Source organism: Schistocerca nitens, chromosome 3 (assembly GCF_023898315.1).
Source record: "Schistocerca nitens isolate TAMUIC-IGC-003100 chromosome 3, iqSchNite1.1, whole genome shotgun sequence".
NCBI classification, from domain to species: Eukaryota; Metazoa; Arthropoda; class Insecta; order Orthoptera; family Acrididae; genus Schistocerca; species Schistocerca nitens.
In genome coordinates, this window is record NC_064616.1 from 320156506 (window position 1) to 320170596 (window position 14091).

Here is a 14091-nt window from a genome sequence, read left to right on the forward strand (position 1 = left end):
CCTGAAGAACGTGACAACTCTGTGCATTCAAATGTTTGTAACGAATACAGTTTGCCATCATAGGATGACAATTTAAAACATGAAGAGCACATCTCTGTGTGTGAATCACATCATGGCATGCCTCAGTTTATTAAAGGACTGGGACACAGTGTGGTAAAGATGAAGTGTGATGAATGGATGTTCTGTTGCAGCAAGGATAAAGTCTGTAAGGTATTCTACCTGATCATCACATCTGAGAAAATGTTGTTCAGCAAAGTTCATCGGGGAGGAGTAAAGCCTCCAGTGAGCCTTATAAAGCTGCCAATTGGATTTACAAGCAGGTGGGTCAGGAGTCAGCAAATGGGCAGCACATCGGAAATGGTCGCTCGAGTACATGTTAGAACGGACCACTCAATATGACAGGTAATCTGGGCAGTGCAGAACAAGAGGATGAAATGGGAATAGGTGTGTGTGGAGTCTGAAAGGAATTCGGGTGCTCCAGCATTGAGGCAGATAAGGTTGAGGTGGTCAGCCAAGAGAGCACCTCTCTAACAGCTTCTGGAAAATCCAGAAAAAGGATGGTATACATTAAAGTCACTGAGCGGCAGAGCGGGGTGAGGGAGTTGACCAATAAGCTGGAGGAAGTCTGCCCTGGTGAAATTGAATGGCCAATAGGGATGGAGATGTTACAAGGAGAAAATATGAAGCGAGGAAGGAAAATGTGGACTGCAGCAGTTTGTAGAAGGGTGCTCAGTGAGATTGATTGACTATTATCATCATCCTGAATCAGCTGCATGATTCCCACACAAGATGGAATGTCATATGCCATCCTTGTGGGACTGTCAAAGCGGATTAGAAAGAAATGCGAGAGGTCAGATCAGTTGCAAGGGCACAAATGCTGTGATTCCAAGAGCAATTGTAACTCCTCCATGTCTGATCTAAGGCTGCAAATGTTCCACTGGAGGAGAGTCATATTGGGGAACCAGGAAGAGGGGAAAAAATGAAAGGTTGTGATTTCAGTGGCTGAAGAGGATCTACAAATCAGCGAAGGGGAAGACCAATCATCTTTGTTTGGGGCTCCTCTTATCCCTACTGGCCTGCTGGTTGTGAAGCATGGGATTTTGTCACTGGGGCAAAGAAGTGGTGGCTTGGTGTCCAGCTGGAAGATAAGGCTAGAGGGATGCTACTGCGATGCTGGGTGATTTGATAATTACAATGCTGAATTTGAGGTCGCAAGTCTGCGTGGTCTTGTCCTTCATAGAGTGAGGTGTAACAAGTACAGAACTGTAATTCCCGGATGGTACAACTCAAGGGTTTGGACTAGCCAATAACTCGCGAGCAACAGGGTAAGGTACTTTTTCCTTCATCCAGATCTCCTGGACAGCCCCTCATCAAGATACATTAGACATTCCTGGGATGAGGCAGCACAGTCTACGTTACTACTGATACAACATGGAGCAGGAGGCACGCAATAGCCCTCGAGAGCATCCCTGCCACATGTAACATCGGGCAGTGTTTTCTACAGGACATTTGAGTGTGGTTGTAATGTTGCCATTGGTAGCAATGAATTGTGTTTGGAATGTATGGTCAGAATTTGACAACTTCATAGCCTGCTTTGATCTTTGATGGCACCACTAGCCGATCGAAACTGAGAAAAAGTGTGCCCATAGGAACTGAGGGGTGGCATCAACTGTTTTCATTACCTGATGCACTGCACTGACACCCTGATCAGAGAGGTAAGTTTGGCTTTTTCCCTTGGTCAGATAATAAAGCAGCTGAGTATAAATAACCACATGCAAAAAATTCAATGTTTGATGGGCCTTGACACAAACAGGTTAACCATGGAGGAGAGAAGCTGTAAGCAGTTGCCAGGCTTCAAAATCACTATTGGTTGCAAAAAGCAAAGCCCCATTATGCAGACAAGATCAAGGTTTCACAGAGCCAGCAAGTGCATCTACGCCTTTCTGAAGAATAACCTGATTTACAGTAGCAAAGGACTGACTTCCTTCAGTATGTGATACCACAACAAACCAAGATGTGACTGGAAGAGTTTTTAAATCTTTATCCCCATTCCATTTACATTTAGCAGACACAGACTGTGCTGAAGGCGAGTGGCTCACCGTGAGAAAATTCCCCCATAGTTGCCAAAATTTCCAATGAAGCACTCCTTCCAACTGGGGGGACCCTCTGAGGGGGGCTCTCCTGCCTTAGCCGACTGTTCACACCTCAGGTCACACCTCCGAAACTACTGACAGAGACCAATTGGCTATTTGGGAAGGTCAAACTCAGGCAATCAGAGGGTACATGTGAACCCAACCAGTTGCCCCAGGGCTGGGAATTGTGTGTTATTAAGTTACCTGTTGCACATCAAGTGCATGGGCTGGCCTTCACGAGTGCACGGGAAGGAAGAAAAATAAATGAACCTCAAACACCGAAGTGGAGGACAGGTATGAGAGAGAATGAAGAAAGGAAGAAAACAAATGAGGGACTGTTCTAATGCTTGCCTACTGAAAAATAAGAATAAATTCCCAAAAATATCCCAGACATGGTCCCCAAACAGAAGGACAAACATGCAGCACGGAAAGGGAAGGGATATGGCAAAGGCTAGGGCCTCGTGGTAGCCAAGTACAAACTCACCAAAGAGTGGTGAGCCCCCTGAAGGAAGGGGGGCAGGGGCAAGGAAGTGACAGGACCATCAGAAACTGGTCACTGTCACAATGATCTTCAAGTGGCAGCCATGATAGTGAAGCCACAAAATGGGGAAAGAGAGAGAATTAGGTCAATATCTGAAAATGTGCCTTATCTGGCACTGGAGTGGGTAAAAGTACTATCATTGAGGAGATGCATATCAAGGATCGAAAAGAAGCTGGTCAATAAGGCCTCTACCGGACAAAGGGTACTTCCCTATAGGAGGTGGCATGCATTGAAATCTGCATGTTGCAAAAAATGGAGAGGCAACAGAGTTATTGGGTTAAGGTGGTCACCTCAATGTAAATAAATGGTCTGCCTGGAGATTGATAAACATTACAAATGGTTTTCACTGGGACCTTTTGCACCCATATTGCTATCGCTTCCAATGTGGTAGAGAAGGGAATTCATTCACGGATGACGTATGTGCAAACCAATAGAAAGATACCTTCACATGCCCTCTAGGGGCCACACAGTTCTGAGAGAATGTGAAGTAACCTTGAAGCATTGGAGAGTGGTGAAGTGTGTTTCTTGGAGAGCAACAAGGACCAAATAAAAAAAGGAAATTGTTGTAGTTCTACTGTGACTGTAATATCCATTACAATTTCATTGGGTCATTGTGTTATGGGTGTCCTTGTTAGGTGTGAAGAGGCCAGGAGGACGAGTCATGGCCCAGCATTACTGCCCATCACAAGTAGAGATGGAACAACATCTACTACCACTACTAGTCATTTCCTTTCCTGTTCCACTGACAAATACGGCGGAAGGAGGGGGGGGGGGGACGCCTATCTATATGCCTCTATATGAGCCCTAATTTCTCTTATCTTAGTTTCATGGTCCTTATGCACAATGTTAGTGGCATACAGCTTAAAATGCCAGTTCTCTACATTTTCTCAATAATGTTTCTCAGTAAGAATGTGACCTTCCCTCCAGGGATTCCCATTTGAACTCCTAAAACATCTCCATAGCACTAATGTGTTGTTTGAACCCACGAGTAGCAAATCTAGCAGCCTGCCTATGAATTGCATCAATGACTCCTTTCAATCCGACCAGGTACTGATCCCAAACACTCTAGCACTATGCAAAAATAGGTCACTCCTCTGAAGTTGAACCACTCTTTCGTAAGATTCTCCCAATAAACCAAAGCTGACCATTCACCTTGCCTACTACAGTACTCGCATGCTTGTTCCATTTCATATCGCTTTGCAACGTTACGCCCAGATATTTAAATGACTTGACCATGTCAAGCAGGACAGTAGTAATACTATGTCTGAATGTTACAGTTATGTTCTTCCTAATCATCCTCATTAACTTAAATTTTTCCATATTTAGAGCTAGCTGCCATTCATCACACCAACTAGAAATTTTGTCTAAGTCATCTAGTATCTTCCAACAGTCACTCAACTTCAACACCTTACTTACACCACAGTATCCTCAGCAAACAACTTCAGATTGCTGCACACCCTGTCCATCAAATCATTTATGTATACAGAGGACAAAAGCCATCCTTTCACACTTTGCTGTGGCACTTCTGATGATACCCTCGTCTCTTCTATTACTTAAGAAGTCTGAACCATTTACGTATCTGTGAACTTATTCCGCATGGCTGCACCTCTGTTAACAGCCTGCAGTGTGGCACTCAGTCAAATGCCTTCGGGAAAAATAGAAATATGGCATCTGCCTGTTGCCCTTCATCCACAGTTTGCAGTATGCCATGTGAGAAAAGGGCAAGCCGACTTTCGCATGCGCAATGCTTTCTAAAACCATGCTGATTCATGGAAATGAGCTTCTCAGTCTCAAGAAAGTTTATTACATTCAAACAAAGAATATTTTCAATAATACTACAGAAAACCAAGGTTAGGGATACTGATCTGTAATTTTTCAGATCCATTCTCCTACCCTTCTTATAAACCGGAGTCATCTGTGCTTTTTTTCCAGTCATTTGGGACTTTGTGCTGGGTGAAAGACTCACGATAAATGCAAGCTAGGTAAGGTGCTAATGCCATAGAGTACTCTTTGTAAAAACAAATTGGGATTCCATCTGGACCTGGTTATCTATTTGCTTTCAATTCTTTCAGTTGTTTCTCTATGCCAAGGATGCATATTGCTACGTTGTCCACATAGGAGTCTGTCCAATGGTGAACTGATGGTATGTTTGATTCTGTGTGAATGGTTTTATGAATGTGAAATTTAGAATTTCAGCTTTCATTTTGCTCAACATTACATTACAACATAAATACTCAATGCTTTGCTGTATTTGGAAATCTAAACATGGAAAATACGAAGAGATGAATCACAAAAGATAATACAAAACCACAGACAGAAGTAGAAATGGCATACAAAAATTGATACATAAACCAAGCTACAGCCAGTCTTTGACACTTATTAAGACAAGTAAAGAGCTTACAGTGTGCTAGGAAGTGAAACAAAACCTTAATTTTATTAAAATTAAATTTTGGGTTCCTGTTACATCTCTGAAGACAGTATAGTTCCACATCAGGTTGTTATAGGAAAGAGGCAATGCCAGGAAAAGATGGGAAGAAATATAGGGAGGCAAATGAGGTCAGTAACAGTTTTAATGAACACAGTGTTTAGGTACAGGCAAAACTTGAAGATACCATTACACCAAAACCTTTGTTTTAAATAAAAGAAACAACGTGAGAGAAAAAGTATGATGATCATTTCCAGTATCACAGAATGTGTTTTTCTGCTGCCAACAAATGTATCAGAGATAGCAAAAATGATACGCAGTCTAGTGCCCAGAAACACAGAGGGTCTTGATGCAATGCACTGCTTGGTTAAACAGACACACAAAATGATTACTATTACATAAAATGGCTACGATATTTATCTGCATCTACAATTTTACTCTGCAAAACAACAAAGTGCACAGTGGAGGTACTTACCATTGTATCACTCAGGGCTCCTTTCTGTTCCTTTGCTATACAGAGCATGCAAAGTAAGATTTCTTAAATGCACTCAGTATGCACTGTAGTTAGTACAACTTTGTCTTTGCAGTCCCTACTGAAGTATACACAGCGTGCTGTGGTATAGTTCTAAATTTATCATTTAGTAATTGGTTGGTTTTGGGGTTTGATGGGGAGCTAAACATTGACGTCATCAGTCCCCTGTTCCAAACAGACATACTTGTAGCCCGCATCTCGTGGTCGTGCGGTAGCGTCCTCGCTTCCCACGCCCGGGTTCCCGGGTTCGATTCCCGGCGGGGTCAGGGATTTTCTCTGCCTCGTGATGGCTGGGTGTTGTGTGCTGTCCTTAGGTTAGTTAGGTTTAAGTAGTTCTAAGTTCTAGGGGACTGATGACCTCGGTAGTTAAGTCCCATAGTTCTCAGAGCCATTTGAACCAACACAACTTGTTACCATGAAAGGCCATATTTTGCTATCCAGGTCACAATTAGAAGTCGCTGGAGTGGGTGTGGCCTGAGAAATCACGCGAGAGCGCCCACACTAGAGCGAGTGATAAAACGCAGCTGCACAGATAAAACGTAAAACTGAGTCAGCTATAGAGGCATTGTCACCTACAATTAAAATAAGTGCAACTGCTAAGTTAAAGGACTGCCGCAAAGGGGCTAAAAGGGGGAACTCCATCAGAAGATGGACCACTGTCAGCACTGCATCAAAGCGACACTTGGGCGGGTTCTCACAGCGAAGGAGGTAACTGTGGGTGAACCACCTATGTCCAATTCGGAGATGGCAGAGAACAACAGAGTCCCTACGCATGCACCTCAAGGATGAGTTCCATATGGCTGTGGATGACTTTACCATGCGGAGCTTATTTGGCGTGTTCAAGACAGACCATTCAGAGGTCCAGACATCGCGGACCTTGCGATGTAGGGCTGACCGGAGGTCTCTTTCCACGAGACCAAGCTCTAGGCGTGGCATAGTGGTGGCCTGCTTGGCCAACCTATCAACACCTTCCTTTCCTGGAATGCCGATGTGGTCCGGGAGACACACAAACGTTGCTGAACGACCACACTCTGCAAGAGCAAAAACAGCATCTTGAATACTGTGCACCAAAGGGTCCCGAGGAAAACACTGGCCGAGTGCTTGCAATCCACTCAGGGAGTTACTGCATATGACAAATGACTCCCCAGGGCAGGAGGAAAGGTGAGCGAGTGCACGATAAAGAGCAACCAGTTCCGCAGTGAAAACACTGCTCCCACAAGGCAGGGAATACCGCTCAACGTAGTCGCTGTCGATTAAAGCAAACCCAGTGCGTCCATCGACCACAGAACCATCGGTGTAGACTACATCTGCATCGCGAAATGAGGCAAGAAGACCGATGAATTGTTGACGAAGACTGGCAGGTGGAACGTAGGACTTGGAGTCACAGCACAAATCCAAGCAAAGCCGCAAGCGAGGGAGGTACCAAGGAGGACTAGAAGAAAAGGGCAGGAAGGATGGAGGAAGGCGAAAGGACTAGTGACAAGAGAAGGGAATGAATGCAGACCGCGATTGGGAGACCCGACCTAGGCCGCTATCGTTGGGAGGGGACTGCAGAAGATGGAAATAGGAGCCTGCAGTTTGGGTGGTCAGGCGAGGCATGGACGCGAGTGATGTGAGACACAAGCAACTGTTGTCAGCAGAATCGTAGGGGAGGGATTCCAGCTTCTACAAGAAGGCTAGCCACCGGATTAGTGCAGAAGGCACCTGTCGCCAGTCTGACGCCACAATGGAGAATCAGGTTGAGGATCTGCAACGTTGAAAGTGCTGCTGAGTAGTACACCACGCTCCCGTAGTCGAGACAGGACTGGACTAAGGCCTTGTAGAGCTGTAGGAGGGTTGTTCGTGCAGCCCTCCAAACAGTGTGGCTGAGGCAGCGAAGGATGTTGAGGTGCTGCCAGCACTGTTGTTTAAGCTCGCAAAGATCAGATGTCCAAGTGAGCTGAGCATCAAACAGCATTCCAAGAAAATGATGCATCTCCACAATATGTAGGAGTTCATTGGCAAGGTAGAGCTCTGGATGGAGGTGGACCATTCAACGGCGACAGAAATGCATCACTCGGGTCTTGGAGGCTGAGAACTGAAAACCATGGTTAGATGCCCAAAAATGTGCCTTATGGATAGCTCCCTGCAGCCACCATTCAGAGACACTGATGCTTGGGGAACTGTAATAAAGACGTAAGTCATCAGCATATAGAGGAACAGACCGAAGAGCCGACTGCAGCCTCAAGGCCGTTAATGCCATCAAAAATAGGGGAACAATGAGAACCGAGCCCTGTGGGACACCGTTCTCCTGAATATGAGCAGAGCTAAAATAAGTGCCAACTCTAACCCGAAAAGAGCGATTGGAGAGAAAATTCCGTAGAAAACTTGGAAGTGGACCCTGTAAGCCCTATCCGTGCAGCATAGCAAGGATATGATGGCGCCAGGTGGTATCGTATGCCTTCTTAAGATCAAAGAAAACAGCAACTACATGTTCTCGCCGGGTAAAAGCTGTGCGAATAGCCGACTCTAGCGAGACTAAAATGTCGATCGCTGAGCGGCCCTGATTAAAGCCCCCCTGTTGCTGGGCCAGGAGGCCCCGAGCTTTGAGGATCGCCACCGACTCATCATCCCTTCCAGGAGTTTGCACATAACGTTGGTAAGGCTGATAGGGTGATAGCTATCAACCACCAGCGGATCTGCACCAGGTTTCAGCACCGGGATGGTAACGCTATCCTGCAAACGAGTTGGGAAAATGCCCTCGGTCCAGATGCGGTTAAACAGGGCGAGTATTTCACCCTGACAGTGCTCTGAGAGATGGCGAAGAAATTGGTGGTGAATTCCATCTGGACCTGGAGAGGTATCAGGGCAAGGTGTAAGTGCACTTTGGAACTCCCATTCACTAAACGGGCTAATGTATCATTCTCAATGGTGCGTGTGAAACCACAACTGCGTATGCTCAGCGTGCTCTTTAATGGTGCGGAATTCTGCACCGTAGCCTGCTGTCGCGGAAATACGAGCAAAGTACTCTGCCCTATGTTCAGCGATGGCGATTGGGTCAGTAAAAAGTGTACCCCGAAGAGAAAGGCAAAGGACAGATGCATTAGGGCGAAACCCAAAAATGCACCGAACCCGCGACCACACCTGAGATGGGGAGGTGCGAGAACTTATGGTGGCAACATATCATTCTCAGCAGTCCTGTTTGCACCGCCGGATTAACCGCCGAGCCCAGGCCCGCAGCCGTTTAAATGCATCCAGATTCTTTAGCGGAGGATGACGCCGGTGTCGTTGCCGGGCTCGCCGGCGGTCCCAGATAGCTTCTGCAATCTCTGGTGTCCACCAATGGACTGACATACACCTTAGGGTACTTGACAAATAGGGGACAGTTGCGTCGGCAGCAGAAACAATGGCCATAGTGACCTCGTCCACTGCCAAATCAATGTCAACAGGAAGTGAACCAATGGCCACAGTTGCTGAGGTATAGCCTGGCCAATCGGCTCCATGAAGACACCATCGTGGCAGCTGGTCAAGGGGTTGGAAGTGAAGAAGAAAAACCAGGATAGGAAAGTGGTTGCTACCACAGATCGTCGTGGACCCTCCAACTGAGGTATGGAAAAAGACCTGGGCTACTAAGAGAGAGATCAATGGCCGAGTATGTGCCATAAGTCAAGCTAAAATATCTGGCAGCACCAGTGTTAAGGAGGGAAATGTCCTGCTGTGCCAAGAGAGCCTCAATGTTCCTACCCTGGCCCGAGATCTGGGCCCCACCCCATAGAGGGTGGTGGGCATTAAAGTCCCCCAAAAGGAGGAATGGCGGGGGGGAGCTGGGCGAACAAGACAGCTAGGTCAGCAAGAGGGACAACCTCATCTGGGGGAAGGTAGAGGGAACAGATGGTAAGCTCCATTCCTGCCCGGATTCTAACAGACACAGCCTCGAGAGCCGTGTCAAGTGGCACTGGGGCACTACAAACAGTGGCAAGAACATAAACACAGACACTGCCAGACACCACGTCGTATTCTACGCAATTCTTATAGTAATCCCGGTAGCCACAGAGGAAGGCGGTCCGCCGAACAGGAAACCAGTTTTCCTGTAGGGCCGACAAGTGGCAGGGAAGCGACACAAAAGCTGCTTCAACTCAGCAAGGTGGTGGAAAAAACCACAGCAATTCCATTGAAGGATAAGGGTATCTGACTATGGAGACATGAAAGAACCTGAGGGGGGCGGAGGGGAGGGGATAGGTCACGCCTTAGAAGTGCTCGCCGCCACCGATTGTGAAGTAGCCTGATCAACTTCCATAGGAGCTGTGAGTCGAGCAACATCTAGTTCCTGAGTGGACGCTAAACACTCCACATCAACTTCAGGTGCAGTGGTGAACTCCTTTTCTGTCTCTATGTCCTCCTTCTGCTTTTTCTTCTTTTTGGTAGGGTTCTGTTTGTCCTTCGGTTTATCAGGCTGGGTGTGCTTTTCTGATCCAGTCTCATGGACCGAGGAAGATCTGGAAGCCCTACGGCCCTCAGCCACTGGCTGACATCTGGAGGGGCAGTAACCGTGGAAGGGAGGGCACCAAGGGGATCCAGAGGAGGCGGGCACTTCTCCGGCGCAGAGGTGGTGACTGAAGCCCCAAAGAAGGAGGGGTTGTTACTCTTGATGTTGAAAACAGGGGAGCAACGGAAGAGGGTGTTCCCCAACTACCAGGGGGGCAGGAATAGACAGCCGGGGTGGATGACCCACGAAAGGTTGCTGAGCTTGGGGGCTCATCACCAGGGATAGTGACATCGAAGCTTCTGCAGCGTAAGTCGATGAAATGCGCACAGGGTGAAGTCGATCGTACTTGCATTTAGCCTCTGTGTAAGTGACCCTGTCCAAGGTCTTATATTCCATAATCTTCCGTTCTTTTTGATAAACTATGCAGTCTGACGAGAAAGGTGAATGTTTCTGTCCACAGTTGACACAAACAGGGGGCAGCAAACATGGGACGTTTGGGTGGGAGGCACGTCCACAATCCCGACAGGTAGGGTTGGCATCACATCTCTATGACATATGGCCAAACCTCCAGCAGTTGAAGCAGCACATGGGAGGAGGGACGTAATGCTTAACATCACATCGATGTATCATTACCTTGACCTTCTCGGGCAGGGTGTCACCCTCAAAAGCCAAGATTAAGGCACTGGTGGTGACCCTACTATCTTTACGTCCCCTGAAGACACGTCGTACAAAGTGGACACTGCGGCGTTCCAGATTTGCACGGAGCTCGTTATCAGACTGCAACAACAGGTCATGATGAAAAATAAGTCCCTGAACCATATTGAGGCTCTTATGAGGCGTAATGGAGACTGCAACATCACCGAGCTTGCCACAAGCGAACAATGCCTCTGACTGTGCTGGGGATGCTGTCTGTATGAGGACTGCTCCAGACCTCTAAATGTTCCACAAAAAACTGAGGCTTAGTGGTCAGAAATGTGTGCCCATCTGTTCGGCTGCAAACCAGAAATCAAGGAGAATACGTCTCACCAGGTAATTTAGACCACCTTTCCTCGCCTGGTGTGGACAGGGAAGCGTTCCCTTCCCTTGGGGGTCATACTGTAAAGCATTCAACTTTCCTTTCTTAGAGACCTGTGCTTGCACACTATTCGTATTTCTTTTCATGGTCGTCCCGCGAGCAGCTAGGAGAAGGGATGTCCACCCTGACAGAGCCCCGCTAGCCTGGGTAAGCCTAATAAAACCGGAGGGTGGCAGGTTCCCCAGAGGTCGCCTGCTAGCAACTGTTCAACCTCAACAGCCATGTGCCTCCTCGGTGCGCAGCACACCTTGAGATAGAGGTTTTTTTTTATAGAGGTTTATACCATCCTCGCAACCCATGCAGTTAAGCCAAGATAACCAGGATCTGTACCACACAACATTCCACCATCGCGCCTTACGGTGGTCGTTTAAGCATGCTCAGAGGTTATGGTATTGAGGACTGGTGGCACTTCCCAGTCGCCAGCTCAGAGACCCCGGGGTCGCCAAGCCCATACCCAGCAACTAATGCTGAGCCCCCTGAGGGTATTGAATAGTTGTGCTTGAATTTTTTTAAGCAGAGTTTCACTGGATAGTTGGTGTCTATTTCCAAGGGTCTAACAATTTAGGTTTTTCAGCCTCTCCATGACAATCCCCCATGAGTGACAGAAAGTCATCGAGTAAAACAGAAGTGATTTCTGGCGTTCCCAAGGTAGCGTTATAGCCCCTTTGCTGTTCCTCCTCTATATACACAATTTGTGAAACAATCTGAGCAGCCGTCTTAGGTTGTTTGCAGATGATGCTGTCATTTATCGACTAATGAAGTCATCTGAGGATCAAAACAAATTGCAAAACAATTTAGAACAGATACCACAATGACGCGAAAATTGGCAGTTACCCTTAATAACGAAAAGTGTGAGGTCATCCACATGAGTGCTAAAAGTAATTCGTTAAACTTCGGTTACACAATAAATCAGTCAAATCTAAAAGTCGTAAATTCAACTAAATACGTAGGCATTACAATTAAGAACAACTAAAATTGCAAGGAACACATAGAATATGTTGTAGGAAAGGCAAACTAAAGACTGCTTTATTGGCAGGACACACAGAAAATTTAACAGATTTACTAAGGAGACTGCCTACACTACGCTTGTCTGTCCTCTTTTAGAATACTGCGGCATGGTGTGGGATCCTTTCGATATATGATTGACGGAGTACATCAAAGTTCAAAGAAGGGCAGCAGGTTTTGTGTTATCATGAAATATGGGAGAGAGTGGCACAGAAATGATACAGGATTTGGGCTGGACATCATTAAAAGGAAGGCATTCTTCGTTGTGACGGAATCTTCTCACGAAATTCCAATAACCAACTTTATCCTCAGAATGCACAAATATTTTGTTGACACCAATCTAAATAGGGAGAAATGATCACCATGATAAAATAAGGGAAATCAGAAATAGATGTTTGTTCTTTCCACACGCTACCCGAGATTGGAATAATAGAGAATTGTGAAGGTGGTTCTATGAACCCTCTGCCAGGCACTTAAATGTGATCTGCAGAGTATCCATGTAGATGTACATAAACATATTGATTCATCAAATGCAGTAATTTCCCATAATCTTATAAATTTCACTGCCGAATAACCTTTCAAAGGCTGCCGTTTCCAAAGGCACTTGGAAACACATCAAAATTATTTACTTTCCTGTATGTTACAGGTTTATCATGACCAAGTAAGAACGGAAATTGCTGCAACTGCTGATTTTGTGTCAGTTATTGCAGATGAGACAACTGACATTTGAAGAATTTCATGGTATGTTGTGGTTATCTGGTACATTATGTCCAAGATTAAACCTGTACAGAGGTTATGAACTTTTCTGACTCCTTATGAACATGATGCAAAAAGATTAGTAAAATTTATTGGATATAGTGAATAATTCAGACAAAGTTATTTCTGAGAGCTAAGAAGAAGCAGCTGTTATGAGTGGTCATTTTTCAGATATAGAGGATCTTCTGAAAGAGCATTTTAATCATGGCTATTTTGTTCATTCTTAGGCCCATAAGTTGAATCTGATTTTACACACTGACATATTGTATCATCAATTACAATTATAAGCTGATCCTTAACAAGCGGCAGAACATTTCAAAACAGCCACACAAGATATCCAAGGTAGAGTAATTGACAACTGCCACATGCAGAGAGCTGCCATATTCTGCGAAGAGAGAGACAAGAAAGCAAACTTCCAAAACCTGTTGCTGCAAAAGAAGTGTGTGATACTTTTGTCACTCAAGCTGGTGAGTGCTTTCACTTCACTGAGTATCTTGTCACTGAAAATTCTCTAGTTCTGTAAAGTTCATTGCATACACAAGTCAATTTCCGCAAACAGTGCTGAAGAGGTGTTTTGAGATATCTCTCTTCCTTGAATGAAATAAGCTGAGAAGGGGGCCTGCAGATACTGTACACAAGGATGGGTTTAGAATTCGTCACAGGTACTGTTCCATTTCTGAAATTCCTGTTCATCCAACTGAGCCTAGCAGAAGCTTTTTAGTGAAACACAAACTCCTCAAAGTGACTGCTACCTTACCGATGACAACATCTTAGGTGGAGTGATCTTTCTCTACCCTGAACAGAAACTTTTCTGCAAAGTACTATGAGTCAAGAGTAGCTAATAGCACTAGCAGTGTTTTACATCGAAATGGGCTTTGTATGCAGCATCACCAACTTCAATGAATGCACTATTGACAGCTTTGCTGCTTTTAAGGAGAGGAGATTGGATTCTTCATATGTTCATCTAAGGCAAGTGTATTTTCACACAGCATTTCTTTTGTTATTCATTTTTAGCTTTGTTATATTAGTTATTCGAAACTGTAGTCCATTTTCCAGTGAATCCCCTTGAAAAAGCTCCACTAACTGCTACTGTAGTAAACTAACACACAGGACAAAATGTATAAAGAATATATCTGTATTCAGAAATAAGTTAAGAGGTT